Raw genomic sequence first — 22,422 nt, forward strand, 5'->3', positions numbered from 1 at the left:
AGCCTTAGGTCTATCCCAAGCATGTTTAAATTCCCCTACCATATTAGTCTCTACCAACACAGTAATTCTACCTCAAATTTCCCTTCTACACTCCAATGTCCTTAGTGTCCGGCCTCTTGTTCTAATACTTCCCTTCCTCTGTAGAATACCTTCTGCCTGTACCTTGTTAAAAACCTTTATATATTTGAAAGTTTCTACCACTCCCTTCTCTGCTACACGCTGTACATATTTAGTTCTTATAGATTTTTATGGCAAATTTTGTAATGTAGTAGCCCTTCTCTGCACAATCTCTAATTTATTGACGGCCTTCTAGAGACCTTCCCCATTGCTTTGCTACATTATCTGATTACCTTTAAAGCACCTTCAATTTAAAGTCAAAATTTCTGAATAAAAATAAAATATGCAACTGTTCAGTTCCTTGTGAAGTGCAGATGGGACCTAAGAAAATGCCCCTATTGGTAGGGAAGGGCTCAGACTACAGACCATTGGTCTTTAGTTAACTACTGCCAGGGCAGTTTATATGCTCTGTCCAAGTGACTGGCCAAAGCACTGTTCAGTAAAGCAAAAAGTATCATAGGACCTGGTAATTGTATTTGTATGTGCGTAAGACCTGGAAATTGTATAATTATGAATTATATGTCTTCATTCCAAATAAAAATAATATAATGTTATTAGGAGCTTCATTAACTAACTAGTTTAAAGCATGTCAAAATGACCGAATTTTTTTGGAATGATCATGCTGTCCTTTCATTAAGTGCTCAATAACAGGGGCAGACCTTATTGCACCCAGTGTGACTTTACCCCTAAGGCAGCAATCTGTTCATAGGACCACAGTTATGAGCATCAATATCTGTTTCATCAAAGCTACCGTCATCAAGAGAGACGGGGCATCGTGTTAGCTGATTTTGTAGGCGTTGACGTGATATTACCTCTTTCCTGTTCGCTCTTCGATTGTTTTCTCTGTGATGAGCAATTTGCTGAGGAGTCAGATTTGCATGATGATCACGTTCGCATTCTCTTTAGTCATCAGTCATAGTTTGTCGTTGGGCTTTATCCCGCTCCGCCCTTCGTCTTTGTGCTGCTTCTTGCTGGGCAGTTACTCCCGCAGCCGACATTGGCCTTTTAGGTGGCCTCGCAGTTACACTTTATTGCTTAAAGTAATTAATTAATTTCTATTAATTTACACTAAGTTGAAATAAAATTAATGGATAGAAAATCAAGTCAATTTGGAATAGCAAATAAAGGGTAACTGCAACACAAAAAAACTAAATAAAACAAACCAAAAACGCACATGAAATGAGGAAAGTCTAGTCAGTAGGAATAGTCAAGTACACAAAAGAGTCATTTGCAAAAATTTGACTAAGTTTGTTTGTGTGTTTTGTGTTTTGTGTATTTATAAAGGTGAGGAGTAGTGTTAGCCTTATATATATATATTATATTGATTGTATGTCATGTGATTTTACTTTGTGATATAACCACACAATTCCTCCATTTAAGATAAACAAAGGTCAGAATGTATAAATAGGACTAGATGTGCTGAGACAGGAGAAGCGTAAAATGAGGAATTGCTCCATCTGTGTCAGAAGTACGCAGCAATGGGGAACTTATTACACTGTAAGTAGCTTCTACCTTCCCTTTGTTTTCCTTCACACTGAAAGAAAGTAAAATATTTGTACATGTATTATGAGGTGAGAATGAGCCTACTGATGGCTGATACATTCCTTGCCTTATTAGTAGTTGTAAATTATTTTAGTATTTGGTGCACTTACTGGGGTGTTTATTGCTTTGTGGGAGATACATCATTTTCCACCCGCCACCGCTGGGGTGCTGGAGATTGGGTCTGATCCCTACATTTTTAATGGGATGCACTTTGGGTGCTAAAAATGAATATAGAGCTCCTTTGTAAAAGAGAAAAGCCATTGAAGCTTCACTGTTTTTTCAGCACATCCCACAGATGATCGATCGGATTGAGGTCTGGGTAATTTGAAGGCCATGTGTTACGCTGACGGTCTGTTCACAAACTCACAGAACTAGTTGGCGGAGGTCTTCACCTTTAGCAGCCGCCTTTCCCATAGAGCTTTATAAGCTCACCGGTACTCAGATGCCTCCAGGACTTAACTCCAGATGTAGTGTAAGTTTGTAATACAAAACCGTAGCGGCAGGCCAGGTGGCAGCGTAGATGGCAGCGGATGGTTAGACGAAAGCAGCGGTCAGAGGTCACTAGCAAGCAGAATAATCAGGTAACACGCCAAAGGTCGGGGTCACAGGCAATACGGCAAGGTCCAAGGTACAGGTAGGGGTCATACACATAAGTTCAATCCAGAAGGTATACACCAAACAGCACAGGAGCAGGTTAGCAGACAGGGAACTGGACGCTATATCTGGTAGTGAGGCTCAGACCTTACTGCCTTAAATAGTACTAAGAGCCAATCAGGACAGAGGAGGACAGGGCTGACAATCAGCCTCAGGAGGCTGCTAATTAATTACTAGCTAGAACTGGCATCTGTAATAACATAAACCAGGAAGCATGTATAAAAATATAATTGAACCAGTTTAAATAATATGAGAGTTCCCCCTAGAGTTGGAGGATGTCCCTACACCCTCCTACATCTATGCCACAAGGATAATCCCAAAGAATAATAACAGAGTATAGAAACTAGAGCACGCGCCCGGCTGCTAGATCACGCCAGGATGCAGCGTACCACCGCGGCTTGTGACACCATGTCAATATCTTGAATTCTTTGTCATATTCCTCAAACCGTTCCTGAACAATTTTTGCAGTGTGGCAGGGCGCATTATCCTGCTGAAAGAGGCCACTGCCATCAGTGAAAAACGTTTCCATGAAGGGGTGTACTTGGTCTGCAACAATGTTTAAGTAGGTGGTACTTGTCAAAGTAACATCCACATGAAAGTCTGGACCCAAGTTTTCACAGCTGAACATTACCCAGAGCATCACACTGCCTCCGCTGGCTTGTCTTCTTCCCATAGTGCATCCTGACACCATCTCCTCCCCAAGTAAACGACTCACACGCACCCGGCCTTACACATGATGTAAAGGAAAACATGATTCATCAGACCAGGCCACCTTCTTCCATGGTCCAGTTTTGGCGTTCATGTGCCCTTGTAGGTGCTTTTGGCAGTGGACAGGGGTCAGCATGGGCACTCTGACGGGTCTGCGGCTACACAGTCCCATATGCAGCAAGATGTGATGCACTGTGTGTTCTGACACCTATCTATCATAGCCAGCATGAACTTTTTCAGCAATTTGTGCTACAATAGCTCTTCTATGGGATTGGACCAGACGGGCTAGCCTTCACTCCCCATGCGCATTAATGAGCCTTGGGTGCCAATGACCCTGTCACCAGTTCAGATCCTTACGCTTGCCCATTTGTCCTGCTTCCAACACATCAACTTCAAGAACTGACTGTTCACTTACTGCCTGATACTGCCATTGTAATGAGAAAATCAATGTTATTCACTTAAATTTTTAGTGGTTGTAATGTTATGGCTGATAGGTGTATGTATGTGTATTATCTCTAGCTATAGATATTTAACTGTACTGTTCATCTTTCTGCCTGTCTATTTACCTGACTGACTCTCTGTATATCTTTCTACTATCATATCTATCTAATCCAGGCTTGGGCACCCTGAGACTCTCCATATGTTGAAGAACTACAGGTTCCAGCATGCATGCTGGGATTTGTCACACAGCAACTGGAAGGCCACAGGTTGCCTAGGTGTGATCTACTCTCTAAATGGTCCACTGGGTTGTGTTTTCCTTTAGTAGTTGAATAAAAACAATAGCAGATATTTTGCTGGAGTGCAGCTCCTGTCAATATGTCAGTCTGTCCTGTACAAGTGTCTGCCTCTCAGTCCTGTCTTTGGTCTGTCCCCCCAGTTATGTCTTCTGTCTGTCTCCCTCCCAGTCTTGTCTTACGTCTGCCCCCCAGTTATGTATTTTGTCTGTCTGCCTCTCCGTCTTGTCTTAGGTCTACCCCCAGTTATGTCTTCGGTCTGCCTCTCCATCCTGTCTTAGGTCTGCCCCCCCCCAGTTATGTCTTCTGTCTGTCTGCCTCTCAGTCCTGTCTTACGTCTGCCCCCCAGTTATGTCTTCTGTCTGTCTCCCTCTCAGTCCTGTCTTACGTCTGCCCCCCAGTTATGTCTTCTGCCTGTCTCCCTCTCAGTCATGTCTTAGGTCTGCCCCACAGTTAGGTCTTCTGTCTGTCTCCCAGTCCTGTCTTACGTCTGCCCCCCAGTTATGTCTTCTGTCTGTCTCCCTCCCAGTCCTGTCTTACGTCTGCCCCCCAGTTATGTCTTCTGTCTGTCTCCCTCCCAGTCCTGTCTTACGTCTGCCCCCCAGTTATGTCTTCTGTCTGTCTGCCTCCCAGTTCTGTCTTAGGTCTGCCCTCCAGTTATGTCTTCTGTCTGTCTCTCTCTCAGTCCTGTCTTACATCTGCCTCCCAGTTATGTCTTCTGTCTGTCTCCCTCTCAGTCCTGTCTTACGTCTGCCCCCCAGTTATGTCTTCTGCCTGTCTCCCTCTCAGTCCTGTCTTAGGTCTGCCCCCAGTTATGTCTTCTGTCTGTCCCCCTTTTAGTCCTGTCTTACATCTGCCTCCCAGGTATGTCTTCTGTCTGTCTCCCTCTCAGTCCTGTCTTAGGTCTGCCCCCCAGTTATGTCTTCTGTCTGTCTCCCTCTCAGTCCTCTCTTACGTCTGCCTCCCAGTTATGTCTTCTGTCTGTCTGCCTCCCAGTCCTGTCTTAGGTCTGCTCTCCAATTATGTCTTCTGTCTGTCTCCCTCCCAGTCCTGTCTTTGGTCTGCCCCCCAGTTATGTCTTCTGTCTGTCTGTCTACTAGTCCTGTCTTATGTCTGCCCCCCAGTTATGTCTTCTGTCTGTCTCCCTCTCAGTTCTGTCTTACGTCTGCCCCCCAGTTATGTCTTCTGTCTGTCTCCCTCTCAGTTCTGTCTTACGTCTGCCCCCCAGTTATGTCTTCTGTCTGTCTCCCTCTCAGTCCTGTCTTACGTCTGCCCCCCAGTTATGTCTTCTGCCTGTCTCCCTCTCAGTCCTGTCTTAGGTCTGCCCCCAGTTATGTCTTCTGTCTGTCCCCCTTTTAGTCCTGTCTTACATCTGCCTCCCAGGTATGTCTTCTGTCTGTCTCCCTCTCAGTCCTGTCTTAGGTCTGCCCCCCAGTTATGTCTTCTGTCTGTCTCCCTCTCAGTCCTCTCTTACGTCTGCCTCCCAGTTATGTCTTCTGTCTGTCTGCCTCCCAGTCCTGTCTTAGGTCTGCTCTCCAATTATGTCTTCTGTCTGTCTCCCTCCCAGTCCTGTATTTGGTCTGCCCCCCAGTTATGTCTTCTGTCTGTCTGTCTACTAGTCCTGTCTTATGTCTGCCCCCCAGTTATGTCTTCTGTCTATCTCCCTCTCAGTTCTGTCTTACGTCTGCCTCCCAGTTATGTCTTCTGTCTGTCTCCCTCTCAGTCCTGTCTTACGTCTGCCCCCCAGTTATGTCTTCTGCCTGTCTCCCTCTCAGTCTTGTCTTAGGTCTGCCCCCAGTTATGTCTTCTGTCTGTCCCCCTTTTAGTCCTGTCTTACATCTGCCTCCCAGGTATGTCTTCTGTCTGTCTCCCTCTCAGTCCTGTCTTAGGTCTGCCCCCCAGTTATGTCTTCTGTCTGTCTCCCTCTCAGTCCTCTCTTACGTCTGCCCCCCAGTTATGTCTTCTGTCTGTCTGCCTCCCAGTCCTGTCTTAGGTCTGCTCTCCAATTATGTCTTCTGTCTGTCTCCCTCCCAGTCCTGTCTTTGGTCTGCCCCCCAGTTATGTCTTCTGTCTGTCTGTCTACTAGTCCTGTCTTATGTCTGCCCCCCAGTTATGTCTTCTGTCTGTCTCCCTCTCAGTTCTGTCTTACGTCTGCCCCCCAGTTATGTCTTCTGTCTGTCTCCCTCTCAGTCCTGTCTTACGTCTGCCTCCCAGTTATGTCTTCTGTCTGTCTGCCTCCCAGTCCTGTCTTAGGTCTGCCCTCCAGTTATGTCTTCTGTCTGTCTCCCTCCCAGTCCTGTCTTACGTCTGCCCCCCAGTTATGTCCTCTGTCTGTCTCCCTTCCAGTCCTGTCTTAGGTCTGCCCCCCAGTTATGTCGTCTGTCTGTCTGTCTGTCTGTCTGTCTGTCTGTCTACTAGTCCTGCTAATCCCCCCTGCACAAGTTATGTTACTTTTATGGTGCCGAGTGGCAGTCCACCATTAAACATGGGTGTTTGAGAATTTTTTTTTTGTTCTGTCAATTAGTTGTAATTTTTAACTAATATTTACTGTGATTTGAAATGTGCTCTGTTGGTTCAAACACATTAGGACATTTTAAAGCAATAGGATTTACCTGCAGTCCAGCCAGTGGCATCAACCACATGGTGGTCGCAGCAAGAACTTCTGCCTCTATGGTGAATTCTATATATTTACTGCAGTACTGAACATAAAAGTGAAACACAAACTGTGTGGCCGATGCAGCTTACTTTACCACAGGTAAAATGCTATTTTATAGTGTGTAAAACTATTTTACACATTTAAATATACTACTAGTACAAATCTTGTTATTAGATAACATGGTGCCTCGGTGGTTAGCACCTCTGCCTCACAGCACTGGGGTCATGAGTTTGATTCCCACCATGGCCTTATATGTGTGGAGTTTGTATTTTCTCCCCGTGTTTGCGTGGGTTTCCTCCAGGTGCTCTGGTTTCCTTCCACACACCAAAAACATACTAGTAGGCTAATTGGCTGCTGACAAAATCAGCCCGTGTGTGTGTGATGGAATTTAGCCTGTAAGCTCTGATGGGGCAGAATTGGTAGAGCTGTATAAATAAATTATGATAGAAATATGTGAATTAGCAACAGTTTGGGACTCAATTGTACTTGTTATTTATGGAAAACATTTTAGCTACAACGAAGTGTCAGTTTCAGGCTTTTTGCAGCAGTTTTTCTTTCATTTTTTCTGAAATCAAGCATTCAGAAACCCCCTGTTTAAATTCTGTGTTTGCAACTGTGTTCAGTAGTTTTCCAGTTGTGAAATGAAGACACATAGTACTTAACTGACTCACAGGTTCAGTGCTTCAGAAAATAACAGATGGTTTCTAGTACTAGGTTGCAAACTGTAATTAAAAGTCTAAATAAGTCAAAATATTTTGAGAAATTTTATTTATGAATCAACCACAAGGAAGATATTACATTGGAATTGAATTAAACCTGATTATCATGTTTCACAAACTAGGTTTGAAAATTAGAGATGTTGCCTATAGCAACCAATCAGATTCTAGTTGTCATTTTGTAGAATGTACTAAATAAATAATAGATAGAGTCTGATTGGTTGTTATCGGAAAAATCTCCACTTTTCAAACCTGCCGGAAACTCACAACTTGATAAATTTACCTCTTGGTATGTTTTCATTTATTAACCTGCGGTTTGATCAAACTGCAGGTTTTCCTTCATGTGCAGTTTGAAAATTGAGCAATTTACTAAAGGCTAAAACGCACGTTAAAAAACATAATTTTAAACCACCAAGTTTAAAACCGGACTCCCAGGTTTTATACATGAAACCACATGGAAAATCTCTGCTTTTTAGGTAACAAAAAGATGTGATTCACACAGACGAGATAGCTCATATACAATGCTATTTAAGCTATCTAGTCTGTCATAATGTAAAAATAAAATAAATAAATAAGCTAAAGAAAACCCCTCTATTATATTTTCAATAAGACTGATCCTCTAAGGGACCTCCTAGAGAGTACCGAACACAGCCTGACTAGGAAGGAGCCCCTTCTGGTACCCTTGGTTGGTCTTTACCAAGGATAAACTGTGAAAATATAGTGCATGCTCTTGTTCCAGCATGCACTGAGCCCATGGTTGAAAAATGGATGCAGATTTGGGTGGAGGCAATCAATCCTCATCCATCCCCCCCAACACTTCATCTGGTCTGGCCAACCTATGGCTCTACGGGTGTTGTGAAACTACAAGCCCCAGCATAGTTTGTTAGTACATAGCCAGCCAATAGTTAGCAGGGCATGCTGGGACTTGTAGTTTCACACCACCCGGAGAGCCACAGGTTGGCCAGGCCTACTCTACATCATATGACGTGTGCTCTTTTGTGAAGTTTCTGGGAGAATTGTAGTAATTGGTATCCGGCTAACTTGCTTGGACAGCAGATAACTTATATTTCCTTGACTCCCATAGAAAGCTCCCAGCAGCACACATGGCATGTGGTAACACTGAATGGGGTGATTGGAGAGGTGCCAACCAGTGCAACTCTCACTGCCACTTGTCACATGTGAGGCGACACTGGCCTCGACATGCATCCAGGTAGCCCAGTCTGTAAGGTGAAATGGATCATTTTAACATAAATTGTAAGGGTAGACTGAAGTGAAGGAACTTGTGCTGACCTTTCCGTTAGTGGCAGTGACACAATGGAAAGACAAAAAGATTTTACTTTGGACTTTTACCCTTCTAGAGAAATCTGGAAGCTCTAACATCCCTTTTCATGTCAGCAAAATATTATATTTAAAGTCTTCCTTTGTGTTTTTTTTGTAAGTGTGTCACATACACCACAAGCAAGTGAGTCATGCAGAGCGTTTCTTAAACCAGCCATCACCCAACTTATCAACCGGCATTTTTAAATACATTTCATTTGAGTAGGGAAATTGTATGTTCGAGACTCTTTACATAAGGAGCTGTTCTCTCCAGCAAGGTGTTTTGACACATGACAAATATACATATATGGAAGCCCAGAAATTGTGTGTTTACGTCAATTCACCTGTATTCAGATGCACATTCATTAATCACTGCGAGTCGTGGTTTATACCATTGGATCACAATTCACCTTGTCCAATTTTCAAAATTTGTGATTTTGAAAGTGGAAATGGCTGTGTGCCCGTTGGTATAACAAGATCGCCCCTAATAGGGCACACTATATGCATCTTTATCTCATTTGAATAATCTCACTCTGTAAAATATAATCTTATTTTTTTACAGTTCTGCAAAACAGTCCACCCTTAGCAATGCACACCCTCACTCTGCCCACCTTCACCCCTTGGGCGGTGCTGGGATATTGATCTACAAACCTCGAGCACTTTGGCACACCAGTGCTAATGGAGGCCTGTGACTTCACCAAAAAGGATGTTGCACTTCACTTCGGCAGTGACTAAGTGTAAAGCCGGCATATGTTAAGATGCTTCTGCAGTAAATGTTAACAAATAGAATCTAGTTTCTTCTTGTCAGGGAATATTTCTTTGTTCTAAAGCAACGTAATTGTAACTTAATGTTCTTGTGAATTTTGCCTGGGGGAACAATTTATGGATTATCCAGTGTTCATTCATTTTGACACTTTTAAAGAATAATTGATTGTGCTTTTCAGTTACAATAACACTGGCAGACCTGAACACACAATCAACAAGAATGTGGGCAGGAAAACATTTTGATGGCAAATTTAGATAATTGTGGCAACTGGTCAATCTTTGTCTTCTAATGATGATATAAAGATCAATTTTCTTGGATTGCTCACAGATGCCCTCCTGCCCCCCAGCCCAGCTTGCCCCTGCCAATACTCTTTGCATCCATGTATATGTCTCTTCTGTCTAATTATAATCATGGTCATGGCTAAATCCATAATGTTTTTTATATAAGAACCATAATGATTGTTATCTTCATTTCTTTATTTTTGAAAATAGTTTGTGAGTCCATAGATCTTCTTATAAGGGTGAATTTCTAGGAATGTCTAAGGATTATAGGGACTGGGTGCATTCACAAATTATCACCTACTAAACCTGATTATGAATTGTTGATAGTTCCTAGTTATTCCCACCTTCTCCTCCAACCTAATGCTTCACCGAGACAGAGCCCAGCGATCCCTATAGTGTACTTTACCTTACAGCCATGATTTTTTAACTTCCTAAAACATATTTGCAAGTACAGTCAGATTTCAACCACATACAGCACTTTTTACTGAACCACTGAACCATTAAAACATGGATGGCTTACCAACTGTGTAATGTAGACTGCAATTCTGACCAATATGAACTGAAGACATCTGTGTTACCTACCTTCTGAGTGCTTTAAATGACCTTAAAAATGAGGGGAAGCCATAAGTATAAAATCTTGTATCTGAAATCGTGTTAACAAGACAGCTTCAAAAGCAAGAAAATAACATGATTTTTTTGCTCAAATCCATGGACGCAGACAAGATTGCAGAGCTCCCTCACTCTGAGGAGCACAGTTAAACATTGGGGATCTCATTTTGAGCTAAGTTTAAATAAAGCTAGGAGTTACAATTTTACACTTTGGCAGAACTATGTTGCACTGCAGGGTGAGACAAATATGAAATGCATTCAATACATGTGCAACGGAGCCATGTTTGGGCATTCAGTTACATTGTAATAAGGGTCCTCCGGAGCAGACAGAAGCTCATTTCTGGGCCCCCAGAGCAGCCACATGGGTTGCTCCATTGGTAGTTATGCCCAGGGTGCCCTCAGCTAATACACTCGTAGCGCCCCCATGCCTTCCACACCAGGCTAATACACAGTAGGTAAAACCGAACTTGTCCTTAATATAAAATCCAGCTTCCTTCACCCTCCCCCCATGTTTTTGTTGCAGTGTTTTTGAAACTCAGCTCCATTTGGCTTTTCAAAAGGGTCACTGACCTCTTAGGGGTATATTTACTAAACTGTGGGTTAGAAAAAGTGGAGATTATTTAAAAAGGCGAATGCCTTTACCAAGGGAATATGTCAAGATTAAAACTTTACTACATTTTTCTTTCATGTTTTCGTATTACTTTGGAGTAACTATTCTGTAATATTTTTAAATGTATTTCAATTTATCCCTCTCCCTGTCACAAATTTGCACCCCCAAATATTTTGCAATAGTTTTTATGAATAAAAATTTACCATTGCATACATCATTATCCAGTTCACTTTATTTTTAAACAAATACATTACAGTACAGAAGCTATGTCAGGAGTATAAAATGGCAAATAAAAATGACAAGACATAGATTTATGAAGGTTATTTCCAGAAACTTGAGATTGTGGAGGAATGCTGTGAAAGTTTACAAATAACAACTGTGCAATTTCATTCAACCCCTTGTGTCAATAGACTAGCTTCACCGACATGTGTATGAGGAAATAACACATGTATGGGGTGCAGTAATTAGTGAAAAATAGTCTAAAATGGGGGCAAATCCATTCATGTTTTTCCTTGTTCTCAATTCTCAGTAAATAATACTAAAACCCAATCTGGGGTTTGCTAGGTATCTGAGAGTTCTGGAACCACACTTATCTCTCATAGTTGTCCTACCATGCATGTGATGTAACTTGTCATAACGATAAAACCATACTTACCTACTTTCTTCAGCTCCCTTCCGGGAGCCAGCCAGTGGAGGGGGGCGTGAAGGGGTGGGGTGGCAGAAATCGCGTCATTTCGGCCCCGCCCCCTGTGACGTCATGACGCAAATTGCGTCATTTGACAGCGGGGGCGGGGCCAAACGCCGCGATTCACCGGGAATCGCGGCGTTTGGGATCTAATTCTGCCCACTTCACTAGGAAGTGGGGCACTTCCTAGTGAAGTGGGCAGAATTCGGGAGATTGCCACACTCGCCCGGGAGTCCGGGAGACTCTCACAAAATGCGGGAGTCTCCCGGACATTCCGGGAGAGTTGGCAAGTATGGATAAAACAAGTTATACCTGTTTATTATAACTATATTGGTGTTGGAGTCACAAAACAGTTAAAGTACATGAAATAAGTTGTTGTTTGACACAGGTTCTGGGCCCATTCTGCTGTGGCCTAGCAAAACAACAGCAGCCGATTGAAGGTCTATTGGTTTTGCAATGCTTTGAATTTTTTTCCAAATTACATTGATTCATTTCTTCAGGATATGAATTATATTCTTGATGTTGGTTTTTGGATCCAATTCATTATTAATAATACTTTGGTAATGTTACGGCTAGCAGCCACAGCTTCCAGAACAGGAGACAGCTTCGCCTATAGCAGCCGCCTTTCCTATAGAGCTTTTTGCGCTCATAGGTATTTGGATGCCCCCACGTCTTAAGCTCTATTGTAGTGGCAGCATATATGCAGTACTGCAGCAGGTGGATAAGAGGCGGTAGCTGAGACAGGAGCGGATGGTCAGGGACAGGCCGAGGTCAGGAGTCCATAGCAGGTTAGGGTGGTCAGGGACAGGCCAGAGAGTCAGGGCTGGCAGCGAACAGGGAGATCCAAGGTACAAGCAAAAGGCTCAGGGCAACCAGAAATACAAGCAAAGGGTCACAACAGAGGTCAAATAGAGAGTATCCACAGGGATAGCTGAGGTGGTCACAAAGCAGGTAAGCAAGATGTGCATGCACAGAACGCTGTAACCGACAGGGATGCTAAACCCTCCCTGCCTTATATACATGGGCCAGCCAATCAGAGGGTAACCAAACAGGAGGAGCTAATCAGCCTCCTAGGCTGAAACTTAAGTAATTACTTGCGCACACACCCGGCTGCTTAACATGCAAAGAACATCCTCGGCCGTTGTCCTGGTAGCGGCCAGGGCAGACGGGAAGTAACATTCTGGTCGTCATGGTGACGGCCGGGATGCAGCTGAGAGAAGGCAGTGAGTCGTGGCTGCTCCGGGCACCGCCACGGCTCATGACAGGTGCTCTATTTTTTCTGAGAGATGAGATACAAATTATATACTATATTTACTAATAGATCATACCTGTATGGGCACTGGGTTAATGACAGTTTCTGGCCCCCTACCTTGTACTTCCCATTAGGAAGGATTTAGAATAATGTCTGCATACACAGTCCACCGTTACATAATGTGACCAGAGGAACAATGAGGATGATAGCTGTTTGGACAGATCACAGCCACTAACTCTTACTTTGGACCCCGGTCACTCAGCATTGCTTATGGCCACAGTGCACATGTACCAACTAAAGTTCAAAATGAATACAATCAAAAGACACAGTACTTACAACTCTACTCAAATTCATACTTAATCAGTAATCAAAACATTTTTAAAAATGGATCACAATGTTAACAAGCAATTTTGGACAACAGCCATTTCACGTGCCGAAAAAGCTATTTTTCAAGCCTCAAGTTAATGAACTTACAGCTGGAAGTGTAATCCTTAAACTCATCCCCAGAAAGGCAAACCTACACCCCATTTAGGAAAATAAACAGAAGTAAGAGAGGCAAAAGGAGGCAGAAAATGCAAATCGTTCTACTGGAAAGACCCAACACAGAAGAAAGAGACACTCACAAATAGTTACCTCTCTCTCTCTGTATGTATTACCTAATTTTGTTTTATTAATATTTGTTCCCAATTGTAAAGCGCTACGGAATTTGCTGACGCTATATAAATAAATGTTGATAATGATGATGATGATGAAATAGTAACTGTAACTGTAATTAATAAGTTTTTATACTTTCAAATGTGGAGCTTTCAGTTGACTGTATATCTTTCTAACAAAAGGGAATCAAGTACAGTTGTTCTGTCCTCCGTACTCTGTGGCCTATGTTGAGTCTGATATGCAGATAAACCTTCCTACCCTCCAATATACCAGATTGGGTTAGAGGTTTGAAGAATATCAATTTATTGAAGCAATTGGGTGGGAATGCTGAGAAAAGCAGATAAGAGGGTATGCAATTACAACATGGAAACTTTATAAGATACAAAAAACGGGTTATGGTAATCTGGACCCGTCAGTGCCCATTGACCCTGTTGACCCTAGACAGCAGCAAAGGTTGCCTAATGGGTTATCTGGATATGGCTGCCAGTCACACATGCTTAATCAGACTTCCGGTATGTTGTGTGATGGCAGAGGGAGAAGAAAGAGGGGAGTATTTTACAGTGAGCTCAGAGGGGCATGCCAAAGCTTCTCTGCTCCCTACATCATGCGCTGTATGACTGTGGTTGCTATGGTAGTCACATGATACTGGGGAAACTGTAGAATTATGAAGAAACAAACAAAGGAAAAATGGTATTTATCACGTTTCTTCTATTTTAAAAAACATGCTTAATTTTTTCATGGGATTGCTGCTTTAATAGCATTCATATTTTATATATAAGTGTATTTCCCACCAACCAGCCCTGACATTAAATAACATTTATGATTAATAAATAGGACTCCTTTCCCCAACAACAATATCAAGTTAACAGCATTTAAATTTTCCCACAATAAATCTTGAAGTTAAAAGAAAAATTAAAACTAAAACTCTTGGATTTAATTTCTTTAATATCAACTACAATATATTAATAACCAATACCAACCCTAGATTAAATTAATAGTCTCCACTACAACGGTTCCATCAGAAGCATGGACAGTGAAATACACTTTGGTAGCAAAAAGTTATGCCAATCTATTATTGGTAAGATGGGAGAAGTCAGATATACACAGATAATAACTATTTCATTAGTAAAATACAATTGTGCACTACGTGCATTGAGGATATGTTTATAATCTGTTTTGGCTCCGAGAAGGAATTTAGTCAATTTATGGAATACGTCAACAAGAATAATGTTAGCAAAGCAGTTCACTTCACACCTGCTGGGGAATTGAGTTGAATTTTTAGAACTGCTAATTGCAGAGGAGGATGAGTGTTCTAGGAAACCCAAAACCGTCCACTCACTCCTATATTTTTGCATTTTTCATCCTTGACATGTTAAGGAGGCCATTCCAGATAGACAATTCCAGTGCCTTAGAACATAATCAAATGGATAAGAATTTTGTATTACATGGGCAGATATCAATACTGGAGGGGCCGGGGGGTGTTGAAAGATAAATATGAGTAAGACGGCCTATCAGAAAGCATTGACTAAAGATAGGAAATTATAGATTTTTTTTCCATCACATAGGACAACAATGTTTTCTGTTAACATTTGATTATTCATCTATGGCTGATAAGAAAAGGGGTAACAACAATAAGCACAATATATAAATTGGCAGAAAAGTATTAGAACAAACAATTAATAAACTATTGATTTGTTTTCCGAGATGTAAAAGCTTACTGTATATTTTGGTCTCAAGTGAGTTTATTAATGAAAAACAAGTGACAGATTCCAACCGAAGGGCAACCAAATATGAGCACAATTAATGTTAGTATAAACCTGGCATAGGACAGACACAGGAGGTAATTAAACATAAAAAAGTGACACATCTTAGGAAGCTATTTGATATTTATAGAAATGTCATTGTTAGATTTTGTATATGATTGACACCTGGGCGGTGATCAGTGCATCAGTTGCTGTTGGAGGGTCTCTCTGAGGTAGGCCATCACCTGATCATATTGCCAGTTATAGTGTTTACACGCCAGCTCCGGTTCCTGTATTATGATGACTTCTGCTTTCTGACCCTCTGACTCTACTTATCACAGCACACCCTCATTCTTCCTGCCAGTATATTCCTATCATTATCCCTGGCCTTCCAATAGATTCCTTGGATTATGCTGCACCAACCATCCTTGGTTATCACCAAGGATTAAGGGAAATGTTGGAGATTTAATACGTAATAAGATGATCTCTTGGGAATGATTTTTGCGGGGGGGGGGGGGGGGGGTGGCGATTTTTGCGGGGGGGGGGGCACCACTTTTTTAAAAATGCCTAGGGCGCCGTGGACCCTAGCACCGGCCCTGGTTAGTGTTGCTGAAGAAGTTGAATACATGATGGGACTTCCTGGGAGAGGTGAGACATCTACCCTTCTCAAAGTAATGGAACTACAGAGATAATCATGGTGGACCTGATTCATTACCAAGCTTATCTCGTGCGGAAGTTGCGATGAGACATGCCCACCTTAAAGCATTTGTGCAATGGAAAATATGATTCAACGGATCTTAATCAGTTAGTTAATCTTAAGATCCGCATCTTAAAATCAACTTCTTATTTAAAGATAAGAAGGTGTTACGTAACGCACATGTGGGAGGTGCGAAGAGTTTGTTTACAATTGTTAAAACACAATCAATCGAGTGTATATTGTATAGAATTCCTGTTACCTTATTATTCGTATTAGCATTTATATAATTCGATTACCTTGGACAAATGATTTTAAAGTGTTACTCAGCGAAATCAACACACCTTTTTAATCACCAACATGAAAGATTGTATAATGTGTTTGTTTGTGATTCAGTTGACCTGAGCGCAAGTGGATGCAAATGCATTTAATTCGCTAGCATAAATAAACATGCATATAAATATTAAAATTAATATATGCTAAAAATTTGTATCCTGACTGTTACAAAACGCATAGCGTACTCTTCCATAATAGATAAACACAAACTCCACACAGAGAAAGGGCATGAGTCAGGAATTGAACTCATGACTCCATTGTTGGAAGATGGATTTTTCTAACCACTAAGGCAGCGCTCATTTAGAAAAATAAATACATTCTATAGATTAGAGCGAAAAGCTCAACAATACAGCATGCGTGCTACAGATGTAAGAGCTAGATAATAGTACTTAAAGAAAAAAAACAACACAACACAGCCACTCTTCCTTGTTACCCAAAAATAAAGGCCAGTTAAGATCTGCCCAGGTAACTTAGTGGTTAGCACTTTTTTCTTATAACACTAGTATCATGAGTTCAAATACCAAACATTGCCTTGGCATCTGTGTTCAGTTTGTGGGCCTGAATCATTAAGGAAAGCAACACAAGGGAAACTTTGGCTAAACTGGCAGATGTTTTTAATTAGCAAGGGGTAGTATTAGTCTACTATTTAGCACATAAGGAATGTAATGTGTTTATTTCATGTAACACACAAACACTTGATAGCTGATTTTTACTCTGACCTTCAAAGTTGATCTTTGACATGCTTTGCCCAAATTATAAATCTGTTCTCATATTTTAAATGTACCTCCCTCTCAAATGCAATTTTGTTAGGCCAATGTTTTTCATGCAAAAATGATTCTGGCCCATAGGACACATTCATTCACATTATCTGCATGCTGCACATCTATTAGTATTAATGGCCTAAGCCTTTGGGGGGGGGGTTGATTTGGAGGGGACATGCTCCTTTGAGGCAAATGCAAGTATTGTCAGTGAATCCTCTTCCTTATCTAATGCTTTTATGTTATGCGTGTCAGCTTCCCTAAAAATCAATGCAGCCAACACTTGACTACCACGGCTTAGTGGCAAGCACTTCTGCCTTAAGTAATCGGCGTCATGAGTTTGATTCCCAAAAATGGACTTATCTGTTACTTCCCGACGCAAGCGCCCTTTTTTAACGTGGTTCTGTCCACATGTCACCACCTCATCATTTTTCTCCATCACCTCATCCTTCATCTTTATCGCCACATCTATCCAGATGTCTATCCAGACACAGGGATCTCTCTCAGCGGTCCTGAGTATCACACTCCTCTCACTCTGTCACCCCCGGCAACCACCAACCACTCCCAACTGTCACCCGCGGCAACCACCAACCACTCCCAACTGTCACCCGCGGCAACCACCAACCATTCCCAACTGTCACTTCTCCATCAAGAAATATATATATATTTTTTAAAAATCTTTATAAACACTTTTAACAATTAACAAATTAAATTAACAAATTAAAAACATCTTAGTATACCAAATTTCAGCCCTTTTTGAGTTTTTTTTTACCCACACACACTAAGAATTTAGTAGGTCAGTGTATAACTCTTGGTTTTTTTTTTTTACACACACACACACACACACACACACACAGACTAACACACGCCACTAGGCTTTTATATTATATTTTATATATATATATATATATATATATATATATATATATATATATATATATATATATAATTACCAACAAAAATATCTGTTTGTGAAAAAACTTACATTCTACCAAAGCCTCCACATGGGCCTCCTCCTCCTCTCTCTCTGGCTCCTCCGTCTCAACCCTGGCCGGCTCCTGCTTTTCCTCCCTGGTCTCTTGTTGGAGACGGCTCTGACAGCCAGTTGGAATAAGTATAACACATTAGTTTATTTTTAAATGTTCTCCCTGTTTCACAGTTACCTACATATAGCAATATAATGTGAGCTGACATTGAGAAACACGCATTTAGCCACAGAGATAATTAAGTGTCTTTAATTTAAAAAATGACTATTTAGAGACACGCACCACTTTCAGATGGCCTGTAACAAATCTTATATCCTGTAATCTTTTAATCTTTTAATTTCAAAATAAGTACTACATTAATATTTTGTTTTTCATGATCAATATTTATAATGTAACTAATGACAGATTAGGGAGACATTTGGGTAAGGCCTTGTAATATGAAAAAATTAGGTTGGCACTAATTTGTACTTTGCCCACCTCCTAGTGTTATCTTATGTTTGAAAATGTTTTATCAGCATGTTGCCTTAGTCATTAGCACTTTGACCTCACAGCACTGGGGTCATGAGTTTGAATCCCAAACAGTTACTTTATAATCTGTGGACAGATTGATATGTTTGGGTAGGCCATGTCCTGGTAAAAGTATTTTTAAAATTAAAACAAGTGTTTGTATGACAGTATTTAATCCGATTAATAGAGAACTCACGGCTAAAAATCTCCTGCCTTGGCTCTTCCAACAATTGTGGCTGATGCCACCACAGGTCCCTCAAGCGCCACTGGAGTTGTACCACGGATCAGCGCCACAGAAATCAGCAAACTATTTGGTAGACCTGCGGTTTCATCTCATTTGAGATGTAGTGCCCTGCGGGCATACTGTCCATTGCCTTGGCCAACACCCGCAGCTCTCTTTGTGCGAATGTACTGGCTCTCATTTTGTAAATGATGTATTTTCCAATAATCTGATCTATGATTGGTAATCAGATAACGTGTGGGCGGGCTCACGTCAGTCGCAGATCTTTTCTACACGTGTGTGCAAAATGTCTGCCTGTCATTCACTCATAGTATCCTAGCAAAGAGGGGGCGGATCGATGGGAAATGTACTCCGCTATTTGCAATTACTGCCACTTTAGAACAGGAACCTGTAATTGCAGGCACCTGATAACAGGCCCTAGCTTTTTAAGTATGATAGTTTTTGTTATAGCTGCATTGTAAATGTAAGCCTATAAATAAAGTGTAAAATTGAAATGTAACTACCAGTAAAAGAAGACAGTAGTTTACTTATGGTTTTAAATATGTGTCTGTAATTTAAAACATAACTTGGTGATATGATTTTGATAAGGTTCAAAGTAACACATTTATTGGGCCATAATTTGCAACATGAATCTGGTCCTCCTATCCTCACAAACTTGATGACAACTTAAATTTTAGGCAACAGAGAGGGTAGAGTGGTGTTATTGACAGTGAGTGAGATTGGAGGCCAGTTGTTGACTCTGGCATGAAGGACAATAATGAGCTCTGTATAGAACATGATTTGCTTTACTATGGCTGTGACATCCATGGGGCGAATGCAGAAAGACAGTGGTTTTAAACAGGTAGTGCTGAAAGAAATAGGTCAGGGAAAGCAACGTACATTTGGGTGTCCTTGGCATCCTCTATGGAGGCCAAATAACCAAATTAGTACCCCAACACAAGAGATGTACAAATATTAAAGCACAACATTTAGAAAAAAAAGGAGCCTTGTGAAACCTCAATAGAGAGTAAAAGTGGAAGGGAGAATGTGCCAGAGGTGGGTACACTGCAGGAGCGGTTAGAGAGGTAGGAAGTGACCCAGGAGAGAACTGTGTCTATATGGACAATGGAGTGAAGGATGTGTAGGAGAAGAAGGTGCTCAAAAGTGTCCAAAGCAGCAGAGAATTACAGGAGAATGACAATTGGAAAAAAAAAGTATTAATATTTATTTATAAACACAATTTCAGTAATCAAATGAAGCACAAACTGAAAATACAAACTCATTTGTAAAAAAAATAATTACAAATACAAACACATGCATGTTGGTTTTATCCCATTGGTTAAAGATGTTGCAAGGCAGGTCATGCTGGAACCCATAATGGCTGTCTTCTTTATCTATTAGAAAAAAATGTGATCAACCTTAGGCCATTTTGAAACAAAATGTTACTGGACTGTGTATACTTTCAAGCTGTAAAATCTACAATTTCTGATGCCTTAACTAACACAGGTCCCCCAATAACCTAAAAGGACTAACATTGTTAACTATAGATACATACTGCAAAAGGCAACTCCTTCATGTGTTGATCTTCCTCCATGAAATGATCCTGGCCGCACCTCCTTTGTGCTCCAGCAGACAGGTGGGTCATAAGGTTTGTTGGAATAAATTAAAAACATTTAGCTATTAACTAAAATGGTGTCTGTTTCTAACTTATCCTCACAATGAAAGAGAATGCAAGGTATCTCCATTATAAAACATTAACAAATCAGTGCCTTAAAATCAATAAAGAAACAACACTTAGTTTATGTACTTTTCCTGGTCAGAAAAGAAAATTCACAGTCAGTCAGATATATGATTATCACAGACTATGCTTAATTGCTGAATATTTTTCAGGTGAGGCAGACATGTCCCAGCTAAGGCCTGGTAGTACATTAATGAAAGCCTTTCGTTTGGTCTATTTTAACCTAAACTCTAGCAATTAAGCTTCATTATTATTTTTCTAAGTGTTATGGCTATAAAAGTCACATCTGATAATCTCAGCAGGGGCAGAGGCAGCCCTTACAGCCTGATTTAAAAATTGCAGATTTCAAAGGTAAACATTTTTTAAAGTCCAAACTGTCTGGTGCATGCATTGGTATATGTTTTGAAAAATGAAACAGGCCTTTACTTTCATCACCAAACAATTGTATTTTTAGGATGTTAGAAAATTTTAAAAGTGTGATATAAACCATATTAGAAAAAGATTTTACCTTGCAAGTTAGTCTGGAACCTGAGGTGACCTGCCTCCATAGTTTCAGAAGGGCTGAGGATCTTTTAGATAAACAATCAACATGGGGAAGTGCCAAAACACATAAGAATCATCTTAATAGATATTAGATTGAAAAGCTTCACAACACCCCCAGCCCCCCCAGCAAAAAAAACAAAAAAAATGGGTTAAAATTTGTAAGACAAACAACACATACAAAAATAGAGATGCACTGTTAAAATTATTATTATTACCATTTATTTATATAGCGCCACTAATTCCGCAGCGCTGTACAGAGAACTCACTCACATCAGTCCTGGCTTATAGTCTAAATTACCTGACAAACACAGACTAGGGTCAATTTTGTTAGCAGCCAATTAACCTACCAGTATGTTTTTGAAGTGTGGGAGGAAACCCACGCAAACACTGTGAGAACATATAAACTTCTCACCGATAAGACCATGGTCAGGGATTGAACTCATGGCCCCAGTGCTGTAAGGCAGAAGTGCTAACTACTTTGCCACCGTACTGCCCTAATGCACATTACATATGAAAATAGAGATGCACTGTTATTTTGGAACATAAAATATCTTACAATCATTTAAAGTATCTATAAAATAGTAAACTAAAATATACCTCTAAAATAAAAGACCACTATACAAAGCCACACCAGAAGACTCCACTATTGAGTCCTAACCAATTTCAAGTGTTGCATGAAGCAGTCTTTTATAGTGGATTGTAATGAGACAAGTATACACAGGTATATGGGGCAGGTACTGATGTGAATGTACAGCGCTGCGGAATCAGTTGCGCTATATAAATAAATGCTGATGATGATGGCCAAGTGTGATATCAGAGGATGAGATCTGATGCTGGGTCTATGCAACGCTGGTTACGGAAATCTGTTGTTTACTTTTATACTGATTAAAAAATGTTTGTGTTTACATCTGATTGCAAATTATTCTAAAAATATGTAAGCATAGGCTTTCATATTTTAATTGTTATTAAACAAAACATGATCCTTTATGTTGTTTACTAAGAAGGTGTGTGCAATTGTTCATTTAATCATGCTCATTAACACTTTAGGTTGCCACTAGTGCCTGTGTTGTGGTACATGTATGTTTCAATCTGTAGTATGCCTTGCTGGTTAGACAAATGAGCTGGCAACAGTAGGGTCATGAGTTCAAATCCAGAATCATGCTTGTATCTGTGTGGATCTGTGTTTTATATCACCATGTTTCTGTGAGTTTACTCCAATGTGTCACTTATAGAAGAGTACGGTAGTGTATGTTTTGGTGTTTGCTCTGTCTATAGCATTGTATCTTGCATGTATATTTAAGTTTGCAAATTAATAGGCGTTAAATTCGCATCCACAGTTATTTACAATTCAAAAATACACATGACACATTTTTCATGTCAGACAAGAGAATGTGTGTGTAATTCTTCTTGTTTAACCTTAAACCTTTATGTAGTATGTAGTAGTGCCTGTGTTGTGTTGTATGTATTTTGGAGCACTATAAGCTTAATTGATTGTTTATTTTTACCTAAGAGCAATTTCAAACAGGGTGCTTGACATTCAAGTCTATATAATGTATGTAATGTACAATCAGCACGTTACCTTAGTGCAGTGGTCAGG

At 40.7% G+C, this 22,422-nt stretch overlaps 1 long non-coding RNA gene across 1 annotated transcript; it reads right to left on the minus strand.

The window, feature by feature from the left end:
* Positions 1–19,745: 19,745 nt before the first annotated feature.
* LOC142104405 (uncharacterized) lies at positions 19,746–22,312 on the minus strand. Its single transcript, XR_012679566.1, has 2 exons — positions 20,100–22,312; positions 19,746–19,938 (listed from the first exon to the last, which is right to left on the minus strand). It is a non-coding gene; the product is annotated as an uncharacterized LOC142104405 (long non-coding RNA).
* Positions 22,313–22,422: the final 110 nt, after the last annotated feature.

Source organism: Mixophyes fleayi, chromosome 1 (assembly GCF_038048845.1).
Source record: "Mixophyes fleayi isolate aMixFle1 chromosome 1, aMixFle1.hap1, whole genome shotgun sequence".
Classification (NCBI taxonomy): Eukaryota; Metazoa; Chordata; class Amphibia; order Anura; family Limnodynastidae; genus Mixophyes; species Mixophyes fleayi.